Source organism: Protopterus annectens, chromosome 1.part1, assembly GCF_019279795.1.
Source record: "Protopterus annectens isolate FY-2018-M chromosome 1.part1, PAN1.0, whole genome shotgun sequence".
Taxonomy (NCBI): domain Eukaryota; kingdom Metazoa; phylum Chordata; order Ceratodontiformes; family Protopteridae; genus Protopterus; species Protopterus annectens.
The window spans coordinates 672,006,298-672,029,611 of NC_056726.1; the positions used below are offsets into that span (position 1 = coordinate 672,006,298).

Below are 23,314 nucleotides of genomic sequence, written 5' to 3' on the forward strand. Positions count from 1 at the left end.
ATACCTTCAACTCCTCTGGTCCAGTCCCTAAAGACACTGGTAGATATAAAGGTCCAGACAATATGACAATGCACATCAGGTTTTGCTAACAAGATCAAAATACCACAGGCATTCTCCAAATGCAGTTTGCTTGAACAGTACAATATACTCATGTGCATGTGTGTGTGCGCACATAAAATACCTCTATATATCGCAAGTGTCCAGATTTTCACCTCGTATTTTTGTCTTAGTGCAAGAAATCTGGACACATAGGGAAAGATGTTAAATATTGCTCTTATAAACTTAGAACGTTGCTAGAATAACAGGATTTGAATTAACATGCATGTCATTATTTTATGATTTCAATTGTCAGTGATGTGCCATAAAAATATGAGGCAAAATTTTGGACAGCTGAGAGATAGAGATGTGCGTGTGTGTGTGTGTGTGTGTGTGTGTGTGCGTGTATATATATACATACACACACACCCCTATATACACACATATATATGTACACACACACACACATATATATATATATATATATATATATATATATATATATTTATTTACATACATATTGTTACTGTGCTTATTGTTGAATGTTGCTTTGTCCAACAATCACTAGTAATGGTTGCAACTGTCAAATGTTCAGAGTCAAAAGTTTGATATCTTGAAGTACTGTTTCATCTAAACTGGTAAGTGGGGATGGGGCAGGGGTTAAAGTATATGTATGTGTGTTTAAATGTTAGGGTTAGGCTATAGGTACTGTGATTTTGCATGCAAGTTTACATATTTTAGCATTAGGTTTAGGTAAGGGGTTATATCTTATGTTTGCAATGTGTGTGTTGTATGTTTGTGATTAAGTGCATCTCTTCTGTAGTGGCAGTGTTATAGGAAGGGCTTTTCAAGGTACAATTTGCTCTCCCTACATCTCCTCACTGATGAACACTAACCCTAACCCCACACGGTACCTTAAAAAACTCTTCCCGTAACACTGCCACTACTCAGAGAAATCTGAGGCTAGTGTTATGGGGGCTCCGGTTTAGTGTAAAAGTCAGGAAAGGAATTTGTTTTACTTTTTCGATGTTTCACTCATTCAATGTTTAAATGTGTGTGATCTTATTTTTGTCTATGTGTTTTGTTCAAGACCAAGTTTGATCATACACGAGTAAATCATAAACATATACACACATACTCAACCAGCCAGACTGAAATACACACATGCACACATACACACCAGTAACAGTGAAAATGCTGCAGTGTACTAACGGAGTCGTCTTTTTCAACCCAAACTAAATGAAATAATGACATGGGCAATATTACAGCAAAGTTTAAAACAGAAATCAGAACTCTTACATTTGCATTGTCTTAGGCTGCACAAAGCCTGAGACACAAATTGTCAACATTTACAACACAGCCTGCGAAATCATAGACAAATGAAAAAAAAATAGAAAAGACAGTCAGCGTGCTTACGTTAAGTATTCTCAGCTGTACTGACAGGAACTGTGAGGTTCATAAACTTAATCAGTTAAAATCTGACTGGGATCTATTCTTCTCAAAGTCTTTAATATGACGGGACAAAAAGTCTGCTTTTCCACCTCTCAGCATAGCAAGATTTATTCATATGAAAACTTTTAGACCATCTATATACAAACAAAGCAAACCAATATTTTTCTCAAAAATAATCTTCCTTTTTGTATAGTACTTGTCCACATCAGTTTTTACTGCCAAACTGCCTTTGCACATTTTCATAAATCTTACCTTAAAACAGCAGCACTGCCATTCAAGTAGTGAGTTAACAGTCAATTATCTTACAGACACGTAGTTCTCAATGGAGTTATCAGGATTTGGTAGGAACAGTGTACACTTAATGATAGTATGGACTGTTTCTCAAGAAGCTGATTATTACACAGACTGGAGTATCAATCGATTGGTATACTGTCCTGCAGTCAGCTCTTCCTCAGTAATATTATAATAAAAATTCATCAGCCTTAGAAACAAAACAGTCCAACAAAGAGTGTTCCTTCCTGCAATGGCTTACTTTAGCAGTTTTCGTCGCTTTCTTAAAAATGAATATAAATGACTTGCTTAAACTTGTCTGAGCTAAAGTCTGAAAAAAACATGGGTTCCTTTGTATTTTATACAATGGCTGCAAAGATGATACCTAAACCTTCAGGCACCACGAGTTATGCATGTGAAATCTAAGCCATTCCCTAAAACACAACAGAATGATGAGGATATTCATTTACATGTGAACATGAAGTGATGTAGTATCCAGTAATATGATATTCAAAAACTATGCTGGCAGTACTGCATGAGAAAATGAAAATGCATGCAGCAGCTCTAAATTTCACAGATAAAGTATAATTCATGACAAAGAATGTGCCAGAAAGGTAAACAGAACTTTAGTGAAATCTTTTTCAGATTATGTGCACTGTAAAAATAACCAAAGGTTCAGTAAAAGCCTGACAGCAGTTGTCAGGCAGTCTCCAAAGTTTCAAAGTTGAGCAGCAAACTTCATAGGTTCACAAGCTACAGACATATATAGGTGAAGCTTTGAAGTGACAACAAAACTTGGAAAAATAAACAATCATCATGTTCCACTATTAAACCATCCCTGATAATGGACTGCAAATAAGTCTTCCCACTAAAATGAGAGACCTTGCAGTGCGAATACCACATCACTGGAGTGCAAAAGTTGCACGACAACAGAATCCGGAATTCTGCATACAGAACAGAACAGGGACTGGTCTGGTATGCATACAAAAAATTGTGTGTTAATAATATAACTAAGTTTATTCTTAGTCTAAGTTGAAACGTGCTGTGATCCATCAGCTATAAAGACAGTAAAGATTCCTTCCTACCAATAAAGCTGTAAAATAGCTGTCAAGTGTCAACTGTGCCCAAGAGAGATTCCAGTTAATGTAGAAACTGTGCTAAAGAAATTAAAGTTAAAAAAAAAAAAATTCATAGATAACCTATTTTATCCAGTTCAGTGTTACTGGAAGCTATAACCTATGCTGGCACACAGCGAACACAAGGCATAGAAATTAATCTCGGAGGGGATGCCCAGTCTATCACAAGTTAAATGTACACTCACTCATTCACAGCTAAGGGCAAACTGAAGGATGAATTAATGTACAACATAATCTTTGGGAAGCATGCAGCAAAAACCCAAATGAAAAGGAAACAGCAAGGGCATAAAAAACTCCACAAACAAATCAACCAAGTCAGAAAAATAAACAGAAAACCAAGAGCACTGATCACTGAACTACTTTAGTGCCCAAGAAAAAAAAGAAAGAAATGCACCCTTCAAGTAAGAAACCAGAAAAGTATTTGTCAGTCAGCACATGAGAGTACAAACAATGCCATGCTATATACTCTACCGTGCTATTATCGCTTACATTTTATAGTAGGGCCAGCTTTAATTTACTTAGTTTTCATTGGTCAGTTAAGACTTTGTACACATACTATTAACTGATTAGATTCAGTGAAAAGGGCTCTGCTGTCATTATATAACTTGCTCAGGACCAAACATTATGCAAATACAGGCTGTAGTAAATATGCAACTACAGAACTTATTTGTACCCCTTGCAACCTTTCCTACAAAAGTGCACTGCCATTCATTTTTAATAATGACTTAAATGTCCTAAGTGGCAGTATCACAGCCTATGAAGTTCTACTGAGGCATGATTATTGCTAATTGAAAACTTTAACTGTCCTAAGCTCAAATTTCAGCATAAGAGTTTAAACGATAATACAAACACTTGGGCATCCTTCTTGTATCTGAACTAACAGACAGAAAATGAAAACATGAGACCAAGAGTACAGTTAAAATAATCACACAACAAAGTTGCAATACCATCGGCAATAAGAAGTTTGAAAACATCAGTCTGAAAGCAAGCCACGCTGAAGTGCAACACAGTAACTTAGTGGTTAAATTTTCTGCCTGAAAGTTCTCGAATACAGGTTTCAGTCCTGAGCTCCACATGCTCTCCATTACATCTGCATGAGTTTTCTAATTGTCCTGGTTTCCTTACATTTGCTATCAAGATGCTGCATAAGTGGTTATGTTTCAAACATTCATAGGTTCACAGGTTAGTACTAAGCTAACTGCCCTAGTGAGCCATTTTAAGCCTAGCCAATTATCCCTTGTGAGACTCAAACCCTGCACCTTGTGTTTGTAAGGCAAACACCTTAACCATTAGGTCACCCTCCCAACAAATTACGCATTTATCAGGTTGTGGTTAAAAAAAAGATTTAAAATGCAGTCGTTCACTTGCCTGGTTATGAAAAAATGCACTCAAATAAATATTGGTTAATGCCAGTGTGGCAAGTTTGATCACACTGCTTGTTGCGTCTTTCGGCTTTTCCCGGTTAGGGGTCGCCACAGCGGAACTCCGTTCCGCTAATGATTGGCAGTAGATTTTTATGTGCCGAGTTGCCAGCCCTGACAACCTTCAAAGAAGGTACGCCCATTCACGCATGTCTCCACACAGAAGACGCTCTAGCTGAGAATCGAACAGGACAACGTCTTACTGTGAGGTGGCAACGCTACCGCAGCACCACCACCGCATAGTACAAGAAATAAACCATACCAATTAAATTTTCTAGGAAGTAAAACAAATGTTATTTAATTCCAATAAATATAATCACACCTCTTGGCTTTTATATATTCAGTATTTAGAAATAAGTGGTAAAAAAACTGCTTATACCACACTGCAATATTACTTTTTAATTAAGAATACAAGTATTTAATATCAGAAGAGTCTTCCTCAAACTGTATGCAAAAAAAAAAAAAACTGATAAAGAGATGCATTTCCAGCAATAATGTAGAAAGGTGCTAAACAGCAAACAGAGTTGAAAAACATACCCTTGTAAAAGCCACTGACAGGCAACATTACACCTTTGAATGACAAATGCTTGCTGTTTAAGTGTTTTGCTAGTCTAGCCTGCAAGAGTGCAAACCAAAATAAAATTAGAACTTAAAAGTTAAACAGAAAGGAAACAATGTGCATGATTATATACATGCATGTTTGGGGGTGGGAATGATTTCACAGGTGGCTCAAAAATGGGTTAATTACTGCAAGCACATTAATTATAGCAACTGCTGTCTACATGTTGTAGCAATCTAGCCATAGAAGAGGAAAGGCCTGAGTAACTATTACTCCAGCATATATGTTACATTTTAGGCCCCCTAAAACTGAAGTGTTATATGTCCTTACAACTGCTGCAAACATGACATTGTTATCTTTCATAACAAAGCTCTGTCACTTTATGTGACAGTGAGGACATATACATGTTCCAAAAACCATAGCTGGTGATGCACGCAAACACAAACAATTGTATGACACGTTTCTCTGAGCCATACATGGAATAATAGTTGGTCATCAGTAAGTATTCTCATTAATATGATTAGCAGCAAAAAAAATATATATACATTTTAAAACAAACAGAAGCTGTCTCACTTTATGTGATAGTGAGGTCATAAAGCCATGTCTTTCGGCTTTTCCCTGTTAGGGGTCGCCACAGCGGATCACCGGTCCTCAGATTGATAGGCAGTGGTGTTTTTACGGTGTCGAGTTGCACAGAAGGCACACACATACACACACGCAACTACATGCATATCTTTAAAACTCACTCGACCGCAGGGAGGAGAGCATAAACATGTCTCAAATACCATGGCTGGTGATGGACACGCACAAAACTGTACTGCACATGTTTCTCTAAGAAATACATGAACTAATATGTGGTCATCAGTAAGTATTCTTATTAATATGATAATATAATATTATAAAATAAATATTAGCAAATTTTGAAAGCATTATAAAATCCTGCCTGAAGAAACTGATACTGACAACAGTGTGTGTTCTGTCCAAACTGTCCTCTGTATACCAGATAGAAAGGCTAAACTGTAACAGTGACATTAAGTACACACTGTCTTACTTTCACTTATTTCACCAAAAGACACCAACATAGACAAATTAACAGTGCAATGTAACATCTGCCATTTCAATGGCACCATATAAAAGAAAGGTTTCTTTCTGACAGTTGATCCCTGTTGCTATGAAACAGGCATCAAACTTGTTTTATTAATTCCTTGTGTTTTATAACAAAAGATTACTTAAAGTAATATCCTGGAACTATGAGGTTAAGGACCGTTCTGCTCACCCCAAGGTTGAACAATTTCACAGTTAGTACATATATACAAGCTTCATGGATATAAGAGCAACAAAAATGCTGTTTCTACATATTTTTAACACCTGACCATGTGTGATGTTGACTTTTTTTTTTAATACAAGTAATTTTTTGAAACTTGTGTCAGTGTATAACCATTATATAAATTCAGAAATTTTGAGTATGTATGCCCTATAAAAACTATCTTAGCTCAGAAAGCAACTGTTACTCAAGACTCTTGAGACCACTGTTAAGTTAGAGGAGCTCAGAGGTCCTGAATGAAAGGTCAGTTAAGCTTCACTTTGGACTGTTTCCCTTGAAAAAGTTGTGGTTACATTATTCACACCCCACAAATACATAGGATGAAACATGCAAACATATAGGTTGTGAAGGCTGCCAGCCCAACTAGCTGGAATTTTGTAAATATGTTATTTGTGACTAGTAATATGGTTTGTATGCTTGTCTTACAAATGTAAGAAAAACTGTATGTTATGTGCTGAGCTTCAAGAATATAACCACAGTGTACCCTATTGGAAAAGAACAGAGTTAATTTGCAAACTCTAAGAAAATAAGTAAATTGTTTATGATGGTGCTTATCTCACAGCTAGGAGACAATGTCTGCAGCTAGAAATTATTTCTGTTGTCTGGAAACAGAAATAATTACAGGTTTCAAAGGTAAAAGTGTGTAACTGTTCTACAACTTCCAGTTCCAGCAAACCTCTAAGAGAATTATTTTTGACCCACAGGTGCTAAACTGAAGGCAGAGGTATCAAATAGTGATGTCATCCAGCTAACCCAGCAGTAATGTGCATTACTGATTTAAGAACTCTCTCTCTAGGAGAAAATCTGTGCATTTTGTATCTTTTCTTGGATCTAGAAACATCCTCTCACCAGTATTTCTGTCACATTTCAATCCCTCACAGACTGCAAGAGCTCTTCTCACTCCTTCTCTGCTTCTTTACCATACCCTTAAGCTACTGCTCAGGCTTTACCATATCCTTAAGCTACTGCTCAGGCTTTATTGCTTCTATTCTTCTTAACTGTCTCTCACCATCTCCATCACTAACTTTCTGGCTATTTTCCTAACTGAAACTAACATTCTATTTTCCTTGTACTATTACAGTCAATGTCACACAATGCACTACCTACGTACGACTTTTTTGGATAATGTCTGCATCATGTATGGTGAGAGTGACTATTATTGTCTGCAGTGTTTTAACTGTATAGAATTGTCTAGATGTGTAGTAATATATTTCAACATCTTGTAGCAGTCTGCTCTTTCAACTTATTTTTTGTATAGTATTTCTAATGTAATTTTTATTGTACTGGATTATACTGTATTTGTATTGCACTCTATGTAGATCTTTTCTCCCCTGGCCTCTGCTGAAAATGGGTTCTGTAGACAGAGTCAGAGCACCCCGGTAAACAAATGTTAAATAAATAAATATCTGCCTTGCTAATAGTAAGTACTAGATTACAGTGATTTCTCTTGGAGACAGACGAATATAGCAGGATTAGTTTTAGATGTTTTCTGTATTTGTGAGACTGTCCTGCAATGTTGTTTAAAATATTTCCTGTGATTCTGAACTCTGTTCTCACTGTGTTGGATTGAGTACTGTGCTTTTATTATTTATTATTAAACACGTACACCTTTTAATTGTGGCTGGTTTGTTTAGACATATATAAACTCTCACAGTACTTGCATATGTATTTGGTGACGCTGTACAGGCCACTCAGACAGCCCTGCTGTTGGTCACAGTTATCATTTGGATAATAACATCATCACACAGTAGAATTGGTAGCCCTTTGGGAAGGGCCTTATAGTAGCTTATAAAGAGCTGGTTGGCGGCCGTGACTACTACCTTATAGTCCAAGCAGAAAGAGGCATAGCTAGTAAACCTGTGCCAGCCTTCCCCAGGAGTGTCGGTGTATTTGTATATAAATCAAATCTCAGAGAGAGAGTGTGTGTGTGTGTGTGTGTGTGTGTGTGTGTGTGTGTGTGTGTGTGTGTGTGCTACTTGGGCAGGGACATGACGCACTGGTCGGACAGAGAGGGTGCTGGAGGTTTTGGCTTGACCACTCGGCTGAGATCCTAACCCTATAGCTGTGCCAGTGGGGAGTCTTATTAGGGATCTGGAGAAAGAAGGAGAAACCAGCCCCAGACTGACTGTGATCTCTATGTGCTCTTAAGGCAAATTGTACTTTACTGTGTGTGTACTTGTCATCCTCCCAATGTGCACGTCTCTCACTGGTGTTAGCGGTGAGGACTGAGGCTCCTCGATTACTGCGCCAGTGTAGGGGCATCACACAGGTATTGAAATTAATCAATACACCAGGCAGAAATATAACACAATCATTGTTTTATATGTGACTTGAAAGAGAACATACACTTGAATCCTCTTACATTGCCTAACTCCTATTTGTTTACTTGACGGGTGAGTGGGATGGTTGAAAGACCTCTTCCAGTTACAATCCAAGTGCAATGCAAAATGTATATTAAACAAAATTTAGGAATGAAACATACAGTTCAGCAGTCAAATGATTCAGTGTGTGTGTGTGTGTGTGTATATACATACACACACACACATTATATATATATATATAGGTTCATAGGTTCATACTAGGGGGTCTGGCATTTAGGGTTAAGTTTAGTAGTTTCTTTTCCTTTTAGTTACGCCACCCCCTTTACTATGGGAACTATACCCTCTATTTTGCTGTGCTCTGTGTGAGCAGTGACACTGAGGAGTAATTCCTGGGGTATCCCTGGCATCTCCCATCCATTGGTCAAGATTTCTTGAACAAGCTGCCTGCAGGTGCTCTTTCACACATATACCATAGATTTATCTCTACAGCATAGGGAGTCTTTGAGGTGATGAATCTATCTCCAGCACGCCCTATCACCTCTGAGCAAGCGGTAAGCGAATTGAATAGAGCTGGAGTTGGAGTTCAGGGCAGTATATAGGACAGATGTCGGAGACCCTTTATCCTTGGTGAGGAACTTCGTGGCCTCCAGCTGCTGCAAGTGTCGGGTCAGATACATCTGAAGATACATTTGTACTCAATCATTGAATCTGATGAGCATGGCATAGGGAGACTATGACCCCCTTGATCTAGATGAGAATCCCTTCTTCATGATAAGGGGCAATGTAGAAGGTCTCCTAACTAACTTTAGCTACATGGGTGTCGAATGACAGAGACACACTGCAACCTGGGTCCCTAGGTCCCTGATAACTTCTTCTGTACTCAGTGGACTGCTGTTCTACTGGTAGCTTAGGTAACCTTGTTTTTCCCAAGGGTATGACTATGCATTTTTGGCATTTAACTTAGGGCTATGGCTCTGCACCAGTTATCCGCTTAACCAGTTATCCGCTTGCTGGATATCTTCTGCCAGATGTGGTGTTTCTACTATTTTCTAATTTTTGTGAACGTCATCTGCAAACTTTAACTAACTAACCTCCCAGGCCTTGCTTGTACTGGAAAAGTAGGAAAACAAGATAAAGGGCCTGCGGACTGGAGCCCTGCGGTACACCACCAGGGCAATTAATTGAGAGTCATGCTTGCCAGCAACTCTGACCCTGTTTTCAATGATACCAGTGGGGTATTGTATCAAAGCTCGCCAGATCGAGGTAGGCTGTATGGACTGCCTTTCCCTCATCAATGGCTTTGGTGACTGTTTCGAAAAAGTCAACCAAGTTTAGAAGGCATATATATATATATATATATATATATATATATATATATATATACACACACACACACACACACACACACACACACACACACACACACACACACACAAAATGATAATTATATTAGTTCAATTAATTCAGGTCTACAGATCCCTTCTTGAATGCAGTTCATCACTCCTGGCAAGAAATACAATGATCATGAATAACGGTAATCAGTGTGCATCCATAGCAACACAATCAATACACATATATCTGTTTTCTGACACAGTTACCCTCATTCCTTTTAATGTACTCATTATGGGATATGTTGTATACTTGTCTGGCAAAATGTTTGACATTAAATAAATTGCTATGCTTTTTGAACTATTTTGTTTTGATTACTGCTTAAGTGGGTTGGTTGACACACCCTTTTCAGCCACAACCCAGGCCCAATGGGCAGCAGTAACATAAAAGAGGTTAACACAGTTGTTGCTGAATATTAATGTGCAACAAAGTAGATTAGTTAGGCATAAATGAAGTTTTGAGAGATAACAGTTGTATGCATAGTTACCAGTTTGATCACTATACATGCACATGCCTGGTGTAGTCTGAAATCTAGTTTATTTTCAAATCATTGTACAGTGAACCTGGTTATAGCTAGGTTACAGTATGCCTGACCAGTAACTGCCCTGCTCTGAAGACCTAGCATTCAACTTTACAGACTGATGAAAATAAAACTCAAGGATGTATTCATCCCCACCACACACACACACACACCAGTGCCTAACTACCGCAATATATATATATATATATATATATATATATATATATATATATATATATATATATATCTGTATATATATCAGGTTACAACTACTGCAGCCACCTTTGTATTCAATACTTTTATCCTTTTATCTTCAAGCTTATGAATGTTAACTATGGCGTGCTTTAAAACCTACTGATAAGCAGCACCAAATACAAACTAAGATATCATGACACTGCTCTGTTTTACAAGTCCAACTACAATTTACAGTCCACAGAAAAAAATATTGCAAATTGAGACAAGAATAATTATGACAGATGCGCGTAAATGCAGCACAATGGTCTGGTTTAAATTATTTCTTTTTTTTTTTCCTGTTTTTTTTAAATTAAAAGCACTTGAGAGATGGTGTGTACATATATACACACCTATATATATATATATATATATATATATATATATATATATATATATATAAACACACACACACACACACTGCATTGTTTCAGTGGACTTGCTTTTGCTTGCTTTCTTGGGTTACCTGCTTTTGCTGGAGTATTTAGTTTTATTAGAGGTAAAACCATTCATAGCTTAACAGAAAAGTGGTTTCTGAGGCTACAGAGTCCTATAACATCCAATTAGTGCTACTCATTCTCCCAAGAGTATAGGCAGGGGGGACGGTATGTGGGGTCCGAGAATAAAGGTAGAGATGAACAACACACATGGAACGTTATGGTAAGAACATAACTTCTTTATGTAATGTCAATCTCACCTTTATTCTCAATGGTGGGACCGCGTCCCAAGCTACCTGATTCTTGGGTGACTCATGGGAGAATATTCCTCAGAACATATCCACTTTCTAATGAGTAATACAGGTATGAGGGTTTGCCCAAGTTGCTGCAGCACATATATTATCCAAAGGTAGCCTAGCTTGAAAAGCTGCAGAAGTAGCTACCTCCCTGGTGGAATGAGCTTTGACAGAAGTAACTAGAGTTTTGTTCTTAGAAGTATAAATGAAGGAAGTACATTTGGAAAGCCATTTGGATCAGGTAACTGGATGCTGGTACGCCTTTCCTAGCATCAGATAAAGAAAGAAATAGCTGGTCTGACTATCTGAATTCTGCAGTTCTATGAAGGTAAAAATGGTAAAAACGTAACTGTCTGTGAACATCCAGTAGCTGCAGTGAGTGTTCTTGTTTATTCTGGAAATTCGGGAAGAAAACCTGTAACGATAGATTGAGGTTACTTTCAGACACAACTTTGGGCAGAAATAAGGGGTTGGTGCATAAAGAAACACTGTCCTTATGAAATACAAGGTATGGTGGCTTGGAAGATCAAGCTTGCAACTCTGAAATTCTCTTTGCTGAGTTAATGGCTACTAAGGAGCATTTTCCAAGAAAGATGCTTCAAATCAAAGATAGCAGATGGCTCAAAAGGCAGATGGCTCTGCTCAATTTGTCTGGTACTGCTTTGGATTTTCCTGGAGTGTGTGTTTTTATCAGAAAGCGGTTGGAAGATGTTTATCCGTTGCCAGACCCTCAGGGCTTCTCGACAAAGGAGGCAAGATCTGATTCCCCCCATTTATGTACCAGACCACAGACATGTTGTTGACTGGATTGCTATCGTTCCTAGAGGGCGAGATTCTTGAAATGCTTGCAAAACCAAAAGCACAGCCCTCATTCTCCAGGAGTGTGCAAATGGGCCTCATGTTGTTGCCAGATGCCTTGAACTGTCTTCCTCAAATAACATACCCCATCCCGATCTGGGAAGCGTCCATGGTCACCATGGCTTGGGATTGAGGAGGAATAAAGTGACAACCTTGAGACACCAGCAAAAAGTGAATCCATTAGTGAAGATCACTTTTGCATGAATTGGTTATCATGATCTTGTGTGTCACTTCAAGGTCTAGAATTGACCATTGTGTCAAAAGTAACCAGTGAAGAATTCTCATGTGGAGACGAGCAAGGGGAATGAAGACAACTGAAGCAGCCATTTTGCCTATCACTTGGAGAACTAGTTTAGCAGAGGCTCATCATTTCTTTTTGATCAAAATTCTTACATAATGCCGAATATCGTCCACTCTGTCTTCCAGAAGTTTTGCTATCATCGTAGTTTTGTTTATCTCTGCTCCTATGAAGACCAGGCTCTGAAATGGTTCTAGAGCAGATTTTTCATAACTTATGGTAATCCCTAGGGAGGGACAGAGATGTAGTGTGTAGTCCTTGGCTTGTAGCAGAAGATGCCTGGTCGGGTAGGTTATCAGCCAGTCGTCTATATATGGAAACACCTGGAATCCTTGGCATCTCAGGTGAGCCCGCCACTACTGCCATGCATTTGGGGGCTGTAATGAGATCAAAGGGCAGAGCTCGAAACTGAAAGTGACTGGCTCCTTGCCAGAAGTGCAAATGCCTTCTGGATCACCTGTCTATTCATATATGGTAGTACACATCCTGAAGGTCTATAGAACACATCCAACTGCATTTTTCCAAGAATGGAAGGAATCAGCTGCAGTGTCACCATCCAGAACTTGGTCTTGTTTACAGATTTGTTCAGAATGCTAAGATCCAAAATGGGTCTCCAGTCCCCTGTTTTCTTTGGAGCTAAAAGGAACCCTGAGTAAGTTCCAAACTCTCTCTGGTCTGCAGAAATTTCTTGGATTACTTTTTTTCTTATCTTTCTTATTTATTTATTTATATTTGTTGACCGGGAGTGTCCGACTGAACGTAGGTCCTTTTTCAGCGTAGGCCCGGGGAGAAAAGCTCCATAGTTAAAATAAACAGACAGTAGTTACATTGGACTACATAGTGATTAACAATTTACATAGCAATTACTTACAACATATTTACAGATGAAGAACACAGTACATCAGTAGACAACTAGAATCTTTATCTGTGAAGTACATAACAGACATTAACAAATGTTACAAGAAGAAGTTCCTGCTGTATAATAAGTACTGGCTTATGAGCATCTGTGCTTGCTATAATCAAGGTGTGGAGTGGAAAGAAAGGTAGTGAATGGATGGGGAGGGTGATATTAGAGTGGGAGTTGCAAGAGCATAGCCAGCATGTTTTTAGGTGCGTTTTTAGTAAAGTTTTGAAGTGGGTGCATGATGGTATGGAGGTAATTGCGGGTGGGAGGGAGTTCCATAATATGGCTATGGTGCAAGAGAATAGTGCTTCACCAGCAGAGTTATTGGCTTTAGTGATCTGCAAGTGATTTTTGTTGCTGGATCTTAGTGGTCTGGTGGTGCGATAGGGTTGGAGTAGATTCTGGAGGGATGGGACATTTAGTGGATCATTTACTAGTTTGTGGGCGAGTGAGAGTTGATACCATTGAAGGAGGTGAGGGAGTTCAAGCCAGCCCAGTTCAGCAAGTGAGAGACAGTGGTGACTACGGTAGGATGCCCCTGTGGCGAATTTGGCAATTTTGTTGTAGCAGGTCTCTAGCTTGTTTAGATCGCACTGCCTTAGGTTGGTATATATTGGACAGGCATAAAGTAGGGTGGAGATAAGGTGGGAATTTGCTATTGAAATCTTTGCTGCTTTGGTGAGAAGTTGCTTATTTCTGTATAGCGCTCCTAGTTTTTTGTGGACTTTTTTATGGTCAAGGATATGTGAATGTCAAATTTTAGTTTGTTGTCTATTGCCACTCCTAGCAATTTGGTATGTTCAGTTGGGTATATAGTGGTGTTGTCTTTTGCTGTGATGTTAAAGTGAGAGTTGTTTTGAGTATGTTTGGTGGGTTGGAAGATGAGTAGTTTAGTTTTGTTTGGGTTGAGTATTAATTGGGCATCGGATAACCAAGTTTCAACAGAAGAAAAGGCTTCCTGTGTGACTTTTTGCAGTCTGGGTAGGGACTGGGCTGAGCAGATAATGGTTGAGTCATCTGCGTATTGCATGAGTGTGCCATGTTTGGTGGCAGAGGCTAGATTATTGGTGAAAACAGAGAAGAGTTGGGGTCCAAGGATGGACCCTTGGGGAACCCCTATGGAGACAGGTAGTTGGGGAGAAGTGTCATTCTGCCATACAACAGACTGTTGGCGGTCAGACAGGTAACTTTGAAACCAGTTGGTGACTGATTGTGAGAAGGATAGGTTATTGAGGACAGAGATAAGTTGTTTGTATGGGACCACATCAAATGCTTTAGATAGGTCTAGGAAAGTAGCAGAGGAGAGATAGCCATTGTTTTTATGCTGAAGGATAGTGTTAGTAAAGGAGAGTAAGGCAGTGGTGGTGCTATGGTTTGATAAGAAACCATGCGGAGTATTGGAAAGGAGGTTGTTAGTAAGGAGGTAGTCTGAGACCTGAGAGTGTATGCATCTCTCTAGTGTTCTGGAGAGTGGAGAGAGAATAGCTTACGGGGTGGTAATTGGTTAGTTCTGTGGTGGGTCCGCCTTTGTGGAGGGGAATTATATGTGATACTTTCCACAGTATGGGAACGTAACTTTCTGACAGAGATCGGTTAATCAAGATGGATACTGGGTAGGCCAGAGCATCAGCTGCGATTTATAGGTATTCACTTGGGAGGTTGTCTGCTGCTAATCTGGTGGGCTTAAGTTTAGTTAAGAGTTTTTTTATGTTGGAGGTAGGTACAGGAGAAAAAGAGAAGGCAGTGGGGAGATTACTAGTTGAAGGTGTGGGTTAGAGGGGAGGGGGTTGTGTTGTTTAGCTAGTGACAGCATGGTTTGGGTGAAGTGTGTGTTGAATGAGGTAGCAATATTTTCTGAGGAGTGAGGGATGTTAGGAGGAGGGGTACTGACTTTACCTGGGTGGAGGATGGAGTTTATGGAGGACCAGAATTGTTTGGGGCTGTGTTGAGAGGAGTCTAGGGCAGACTGGTAGTGTTGGAATTTGTCCTGTTTTATTAGCTTTTTGACTCTATTGCGTAGTTCTTTGAATTTCTGTCTAGTTGAGGGGGGTTTGGTTTTGTGCCAGTGCTCCCAGGCTTTATCCCTGTTTTTCATTTCTGACTTAGTGGTTTTCTGTAGCCATGGGGAGGGTTGTGCTTTGATTCTGGAAAGTCTTATGGGGGCATGGTAATTAAGGATGCTCAGGAAGGTAGTATTTATTAAAAAAATTCAACTGCGTCATCAAGACTGAGGTACTTTAGAGGATGCCAGTTACATTCTTTGAGGGATGAGATGAATGTGAGTGGGTTAAAGTTTAGTTTTTTACATATTTGATGGTAGATGACAGGTTTAGCTTGGTATATGTTTTTTTTTGAGTAGGAATGTTGGGGAGTGATCACTGAGGCTATCTGATAAGCAGCCTGTTATATATGACTGGTGGCTCTTCCTGACTAGTATCCAGTCCAGGGTAGTGTGCTTGCTGGAGTTTTTATTTATCCTGGTTGGTGACTGGACTAGTTGGGTGAAGCCATGAAGGTTTACATGATGGGTTGGATGGTTGCCAGAACAGAATTGCCAGTCAATATTGAAATCACCTAAAATTATAGTTTCTTTGGGGAGATTGTGGGTAGACCAGCTGAGGAGGTTTTCTAGTGGAGGGATGTTTTGGTCAGGTGGGAAGTAGCATCCAATTATGTTGATGGTTTTGTTTTGGTTTATTTTGAGGTTGGTATATATTATTTCTTCATTGCCTATTTGTGGAGCTGATGATTTTAAGATCTGGATGTTTAGATGCTGTTTAAATATTATAGCTACACCGCTTCCTTTCTTGTTTAGCCGGTCTATTCTTAGTATGCCATAACCTGTAGGGAGTATTTGCTCACTGGTAATGTGAGGTTTTAGCCAGGTTTCTGTCAGGATGACTATATCTGGGGAGTACAAGTCTATGGTGGCATGGAGTTCATGGACTTTGTTGGATATACTTCTAATATTTAGGCTTAGTAGAAGGAAGTCACTTGGCTTTCTATTGGCTGTAATATGGGAGAAGTTGTGGTTTCTAGTCTGATTAGGAGGACTGGGGTTGGAGATGGTAGGGCCAGGGTTGGGGTGGATATCTCCACTTAGGGCTAGTTTAGATATGCATGAGGTTATTAGTTTTCTCAGTTTTTGAATGTGTTTGTTTATAAGGGAAACTTTATGATTGTGCTCTTTGTGTAATACGTATGGTGGGAGAGTTACTGTGTTAAGTTGTAGGGATGCTTTATGTTTGAGTAATATAGTTGGTAGAATATGTGGGGGGTGCATAGGGATGTTTCTTGAGTTGGTGGGAGGGGAGCTGAGTGAGGGTGAGACATGAGTGGTGGTGTGAGTAGTAGTACAGTGGTAGTGGTTGAGTGGGGGAATGATGGAGCTTTGGTAGGATGTAAGATATGCAAGGAGAGTGCATGCCGTGAGCATAGGTAAGGTATGCTTGTACATGTTAGCTGAGGAGGTGTGATAGTAGTGGGAAGATGGAGGAGGTAGTGTTGGGTTAGTGTTGTGGTTGGCTACTGGAAAGATGGGAGGGGTTTGTGAGTGTAATAAAGGTGGGACCACTGGGGGCAGGAGGAAATAGGGGGCAGAGTGGGGAGCGAAGCGGGTAGATACCCTGTTAGTTGCTCTTATGAGGGGGCTGGAAACAATCAGGTAACAGAGTTAACTGATAAATGAACATATGATAGTGACAAGGGTGGTTGTAGTTGTAAAAATGGTGCCTGCCACAGGTAATATTTATTAACTTTGGGATTGTCTTAAGGTAATAAACAGGGAAGGGGGAGGGGAGAAAGTACAGTTTTGTACCTACCATAAATGTAGATGTCCGAGAGGTATGCATCTGCAGTCCTTACAAATGGGTTGTCCTGTCGTCAGGCAGCCCTTCGGTCGGCCGGATTCCAAAGTCCGGGTATGGCCCCGGCTGATGTCGCACTTCACCCGACGTCATAGCTGCAGTTCTTCGGGTATAAAGGTATCAGCCGACACCATTTTCCTCAGTGTTTCTTGCCCCAGATGCCAGGTGCCCTCTAGGAAGGCTAAATTTGGATAATTGCAAAAGTTTCCAAATAAGAAAGAGCAAATAAAAATAAGCATGTATATACATATATACAAACAAATACACCATAATAGATTCCCCCAGCTAGCTAGAAGATGGGCAAATACCCTAGGAGTACCTCAGAGGGGAAGGAGGGTAATCCTGACTGCAGATGCATACCTCTCGGACATCTACATTTATGGTAGGTACAAAACTGTACTATGTCCTTCAAGGATGCATCTGCAGTCCTTACAAATGGGTAGAATACCATAGCCAAACTGGGGGAGGAGGAGTAATAAGATTATGGTGTAGTTAAGATCCCTTGCAAAACAGCAGTGGCAAAACCTGCTCGGGATCTGGAGGATAAGGGTAGATTATAATGCTTGGCAAATGTATGCACGGAGCTCCAAGTAGCAGCCTCTAAAATGTCTTTGGTAGCCAAAAAAGCTGTGGTAGTGGCTGTAGCCCTTGTAGAGTGAGGTCTGATGTTTTCTGGAGTTTTCTTCACATGGTAAGAGCAACAAAATCTAATGCAATTTCCTATCCACTTAGAGATTGTCTGTTTTGAAATTGCTTTTCCTTCCATTCCTGTTGCATATGCTACCAGTAGCTGGTCAGTTTTTCTATTGCTCTTGGTCCTGTCCAGGTAGTAACACAATTGTCTATGTACATCCAAGGTATGTAACAGTCTTTCTCCCTTGTTCTGTGGGTTGGGGAAGAATGTAGGCAGGTGGATAGCTTGGTTTAAAGATACCCTGGAGACCACCTTTGGCATAAAAGTAGGATTAGTTCTCATGGACACTCTATCTTGATGGAAGATAAGGAAGGGCTGTACTGCCATTAATGCCTGTAGTTCAGAAACCCTTCTGCTGAAGTGATTGCAAGCAGGAAAGCAGTTTTCCATGATAAGTATTGTAATTCTGCTGTTGCTGCTGGCTCGAAAGGAGGGAGTGTCAACTTTTCTAGCACAAAGTTCAAGTCCCATGCGGCAATGGTGGCTTCCTAGGTGGCTTTACATTTTAATTCCTCTTAGAAACTGCCTGAGCAGAGGATGTGAGAAGACTGGAGGGTCCATGTTGTATTCTGCTGAAATAGCTGATGCATGAATCTTAATGGAAGAATAGGACAGGCCATTGTGGAAGAGCTCTGCCAAGTATTCCAGGATGTTAGCTATGTTTACCAGTGACACATTTTCTCCTTTTGCTGCACTCCAAATGAGATATCTTTTCCATTTTGCTGAATAATTTTTTCTTGTTGAGGGTCTGCGAGCCTCCAAGATAATGTCTTTAACCCTTTGAGATAAATCTGGGTTATTTTGTCTTATGCAATGTTCCAGGTAGCCAGCTGCAGTGTTTTTAGTTTTGGATGCAGGGTTTTGAAGTTGTTCTGTGTTAACAGTAAGGGAACTAGGGGCAGAGGCCATATTTGCTCCCGAGACATACTCCTCAGTAATGGGTACCAATGCTGCCTCGGCCAGTCTGGAGCTATCAGGATGATCCTTGGACGGTCTTCTTTGATCTTCAATAGCACCTTGTGCATCAAAGGAAGAGGTGGGAATGCATATGCTGTCAGGTTTTTCCAACTGAAAGATAGGGAGTCCACCTTCCAAGCAAGTGGGTGGTATGCCCTCGTGCAGTATTTTTTCAATTGGTGGTTGTGTGGGGATGCAAATAAGTCTATTTCTGGTAGTCCCCATTTCCCTGTAATGGTTTTGAAGATGTCTGGATGCAGCATCCATTCGTGGGCATCCGTGGTAGTTCTGCTTAGGATGTCTGCTAGTATATTTTCTTTTTCTGGTACAAATATTGCTTGTAACTGAATGTTGAAGCTCAGGGCCACATTCCAGAGGTCCATTGCCATCCGGCATAGAGGGTATGAATGCGTGCCTCCCTGTTTGTTGATGTACCACATAACTGTGGTGTTGTCCGTCCTTATCAGCAATTGACCCTGTCGAAGAAATGGTCTGAATGTCTGAATTGCCAGTTTTACTGCCAGCATCTCCTTTTAATTTATGTGTAGGTGCAGCTGGTCTTGAGTCCATAAGCCTTGTATGCACCTGTCCAACATGTGTGCCCCCCAACCGAGGTCTGAGGCATCCGTTGTGATGGTCTGGCTTGGTTGAGGTCTGTGGAAGGGCAGTCCTTTGTTTGATTGACAGGCCTGAGCCCACCATTGGAATTCTTGCTTCAGGCATGGAATTATTGGAATTCGGGTTTCTAGGCTGTGCTTGTGCTGAGACCATAAATTCCTTAGGTACCACTGTAACTTTCTCATATGTAGTCTGGCACGTGGAATCAATATTATGCAGGATGCCATGTAACCCAGGGCTTGCAGGACTTTTCTTGCTGTTAGCTGGTTCTGCTTTGTTAATGCCATGAAGTAGAGAGGGAGGTGCTTCTGTTTTTCTACTGTTAGGAATGCCATTTGGTTTGATGTGTCCAGCTCTGCACCCAAGAAGGTTATCCTTTGGGATGGTATCAGCCTTGACTTTTTTAAATTGACTGTGTATCCCAGGGCTTGCAGTAGATGAATGACCTTTTTCAAATCTTTTGTTAATTTGTTTTTGTTGTCCGCTTGTAACAGGCAGTCGTCCAGGTAAGTGTAAATTTGAATTCCCTGAAGCCTGCAATGAGCCATTACTGATGCCAGGCATTTCGTGAATACTCTGGGCAGTAGATAAGCTTCAAAGGGCAATGCTTAGAATTGATAATGCTCTGATCCTGCAAGAAACCTGAGGTATCTTCTGCAATTTGGTCGTATGGGGACGTGCAGGTATGCCTCCTTGAGATCTAGAATTACCAGCCAAGACTCCTTGCCCAGCATGGGAAGAAGCTGCTGTAGGGTCAGCATTTTGAATTTTGGAACAATGAGGTATGTGTTTAGAGCGGACAGGTCTAGAATAGGTCTCCATTGGTTTTCTTTTCTTGGTACCAGGAAGAGTCTGGAGTAAAATCCTTGCCCCTGTTCCATAGACGGTACCCTTTCTATAGCTCTCATCCTTAGTAAGTGATTTATTTGTTGTAGAGCTTCTGTTTTCTGATTTGGAGGTAGGCTTGGCATTCCTCTCTTCCTTGGTAGAGTATGGAAGTGAAACCTGTAACCTTGGTCTATTGTCTGTAAAATCCATTTGTCTCCTGTGATGTAGTGCCAGTTTACTGAAAATAAGGCTAGCTTTCCGCCTAAGGGTGCTTCTAGTTGTTCCCTGGTAAGCGGTGCCAGAGCCAAGTCACTGTGATTGTCCTGTGGAAGTGGTGGTGGCTGGATCTGTGGCAGTACCTCGCTGGTTGTGCCATTGATGTCCCCTGTAGGCACCTCTGGATTGACCCCTGCCTCTTGAGCGCCTATTCCTGCCTCTCTGGGCTCTGGAGGTGTCTGGAAAGGACCAATTCTTGGAAGGCCAGTTCCTACTAAACCTTGGAGGCTGGACCTGCAAGAACTCCTTGACTGTCTGGACAGATTTTGCTTTCTCTTCCACCTTCTTCAGCACCTGCTGTGCCGGGGAGCCAAACAAATTGAGCTTATCCATAGGAGCATCTAGGAGCTTTGATTTAACATGGTCTGGTAAGGACTGCTCTTTTAACCATGCATGTCTTCTGATCACTGTACCAGTCATAGCTGATCTAAAAGAAGCCTCCAGTGCATCATAGCCGCATTTTAAGGAATGATTACTGACCTGCTGAATGTTATGTACCATTTCCTGAACAGATTTTTTGTCTAATGGTTCATCCGAGGTAGTTAACTGATCTAACATAAATTCCTGATACTGAATCATGTGGAATTGACAGTTTAAGGCCCTAGCTGAAAGAGTAGCAGAAGTGTAAACTTTTTACCCCATCTCTAAGGCCCTAGATTCCCTTTCAGAGGGAGGGGTTTTGGCAGAGGTAGCTGCTACAGCCTTGGGTCCCTGGGAGATAGTTTCATGATCTGCAAAAGGAGCCTTATACAAATGATAATGTGTGTCCGGAACCCTGTAGTACCTATCGGGCTTAGCAGGGGCCGGAGGAAGAGAATCAGGAGCAGTACAAGCATCATTAAATGCATCATCCACAACAGTAAGTACTGGAGGAATGGCTAAAGGCCTATGCTGTGGCAAATGCAAAAAGTTCTAAGCCTTTTCCTAGAGTCTGAAAATCCTGGCCCTGCCATTGAAATTGTTCCCTCATAGCATGCAAGGTTTCCCCAAAAGAAAATTCCTCAGGCGGAGAGGCAGAAGGAATGGACTCTTCTGCATCAGAGTCCTCATAAGGAGAAAAAGGGCCCTCTGGAGGATTTGTATTATCTGAATCATCAGAGGAGTCATCTGAAGAAACTGGCTCAGGGGCTCTGCTCTAGGCCTCTTCTCTGGAGGTGGGTGAGAGACCCTGTCTGGGTGGGGTTGGGATCCCCGGATCAAAGAAATGAGATCCTCTGCTAGACTAAACATTTGAGAACTAGAGCTAGGCCTGTGACAGGGGGTCTTAGCAGGCACAGTTTTGGTAGATTTTGCTGCTTTAGCCCTGGCAAAAGCCTTAATCGACATGGATGCAGGGGGCCTAGCAGCTCCACGTGCAGGAGTAGAAATATCTAAAGGAATAGTATCAGATAAATCCTGTGAACCTGCAAGAGCAGGTGGGATTTCAGTAGCAGATTCAGCCATGCTGGATGAGGCCTCGGTAGGAGGTAAGCTTTCGGCCAAAGGAAGAACCGTGGACTCGGTTTCAGCCGAAACAGAGACACTCACGGTTGGCTTAACCGCGGTTTCGGACGAAACCGCGGACCGCGAGTGTCGGTCCTTTTCCTTGCGCTTTTAGTTATTTGCGAAGTCGGAGTTTCCGACGGCATAATGTAAGCAAAGCAGAGCCAAAACTCCTCAGCAAATTCCGACCGACGTCTAAGCGTCCGTCGGTTGAAAGAAGCACAGGCTAGACAAGCTGCTACGTCGTGGTCTGGGCCTAAACAAGGTAGGCAGTAAGAGTGGAAATCTTTATGAGGTATTTGTTTCCCACAAGTTAAACAGTTATTCACTTTTTCTGACATCGGCTTTGGCAAGAAAGAGTCCCCAACGGGGTACTTAGCTTTTTAGCAGTCTTCGGTAGTAGTAATCTCTGGTTCTGACCGACCGGCACTTGCGAACAGCTTCTGCTTCGGGCGCCACGCGGCAAGAAAGACAGAGGAAAATGGCGTCGGCTGATACCTTTATACCCGAAGAACTGCAGCTATGACGTCAGGTGAAGTGCGACATCAGCCGGGGCCAGACCCGGACTTTGGAATCCGGCCGACCGAAGGGCTGCCTGACGACAGGACAACCCATTTGTAAGGACTGCAGATGCATCCTTGAAGGACATCAAGGGTGTGAGCAGGCAGTTCTTTGTACTGCTGCTAATGAGCCAAAGCAAAGACAAGTTTGTGTTTAAGAAACAATCACAATTGCCCAAGGACTGCTCTGAAACTGTAAGTCATTTCTTAACCATTTCTCAGGTGGAAAAATAGGATAACCTTGTATCAGTATGCTACTGTGGTCTCACTTTAAATTAACAAACACACAATATTGATCAGTTATGGATACTATTTGCTAATAGATGGGAATAAAAGAGAAAGTGGAAGATGAGTGTGTGTGTGTGTGTGTGTGGGGGGGGGCTGCTTACAAGCCAAAGCAGAGTGCTCTCCAGGGGAAAATGAATATTGGCCCAAACAGGCAGACACATACTCAAAGTTAACTTTAGCTGTTTGCAGACAGTTCAGACCCGGACTGCGCTTTTCTTATAAGAATGATAAAGGTGGTACCACAGTTGAATACTTAAGAGTGGTGTTAGGTTGGAGAGACACTGAGCTCCTTC

At 41.0% G+C, this 23,314-nt stretch overlaps 1 protein-coding gene and 1 pseudogene across 1 annotated transcript in view; one reads left to right on the plus strand and one right to left on the minus strand.

Moving 5' to 3' along the window:
* The window catches only part of IL11RA (interleukin 11 receptor subunit alpha), a gene marked incomplete in the record, with an annotated part of 3,068,236 nt that overhangs the window by 1,983,459 nt on the left and 1,061,463 nt on the right, over positions 1 to 23,314 (minus strand).
* Positions 3,626 to 3,777, plus strand: LOC122817217 (annotated as a pseudogene).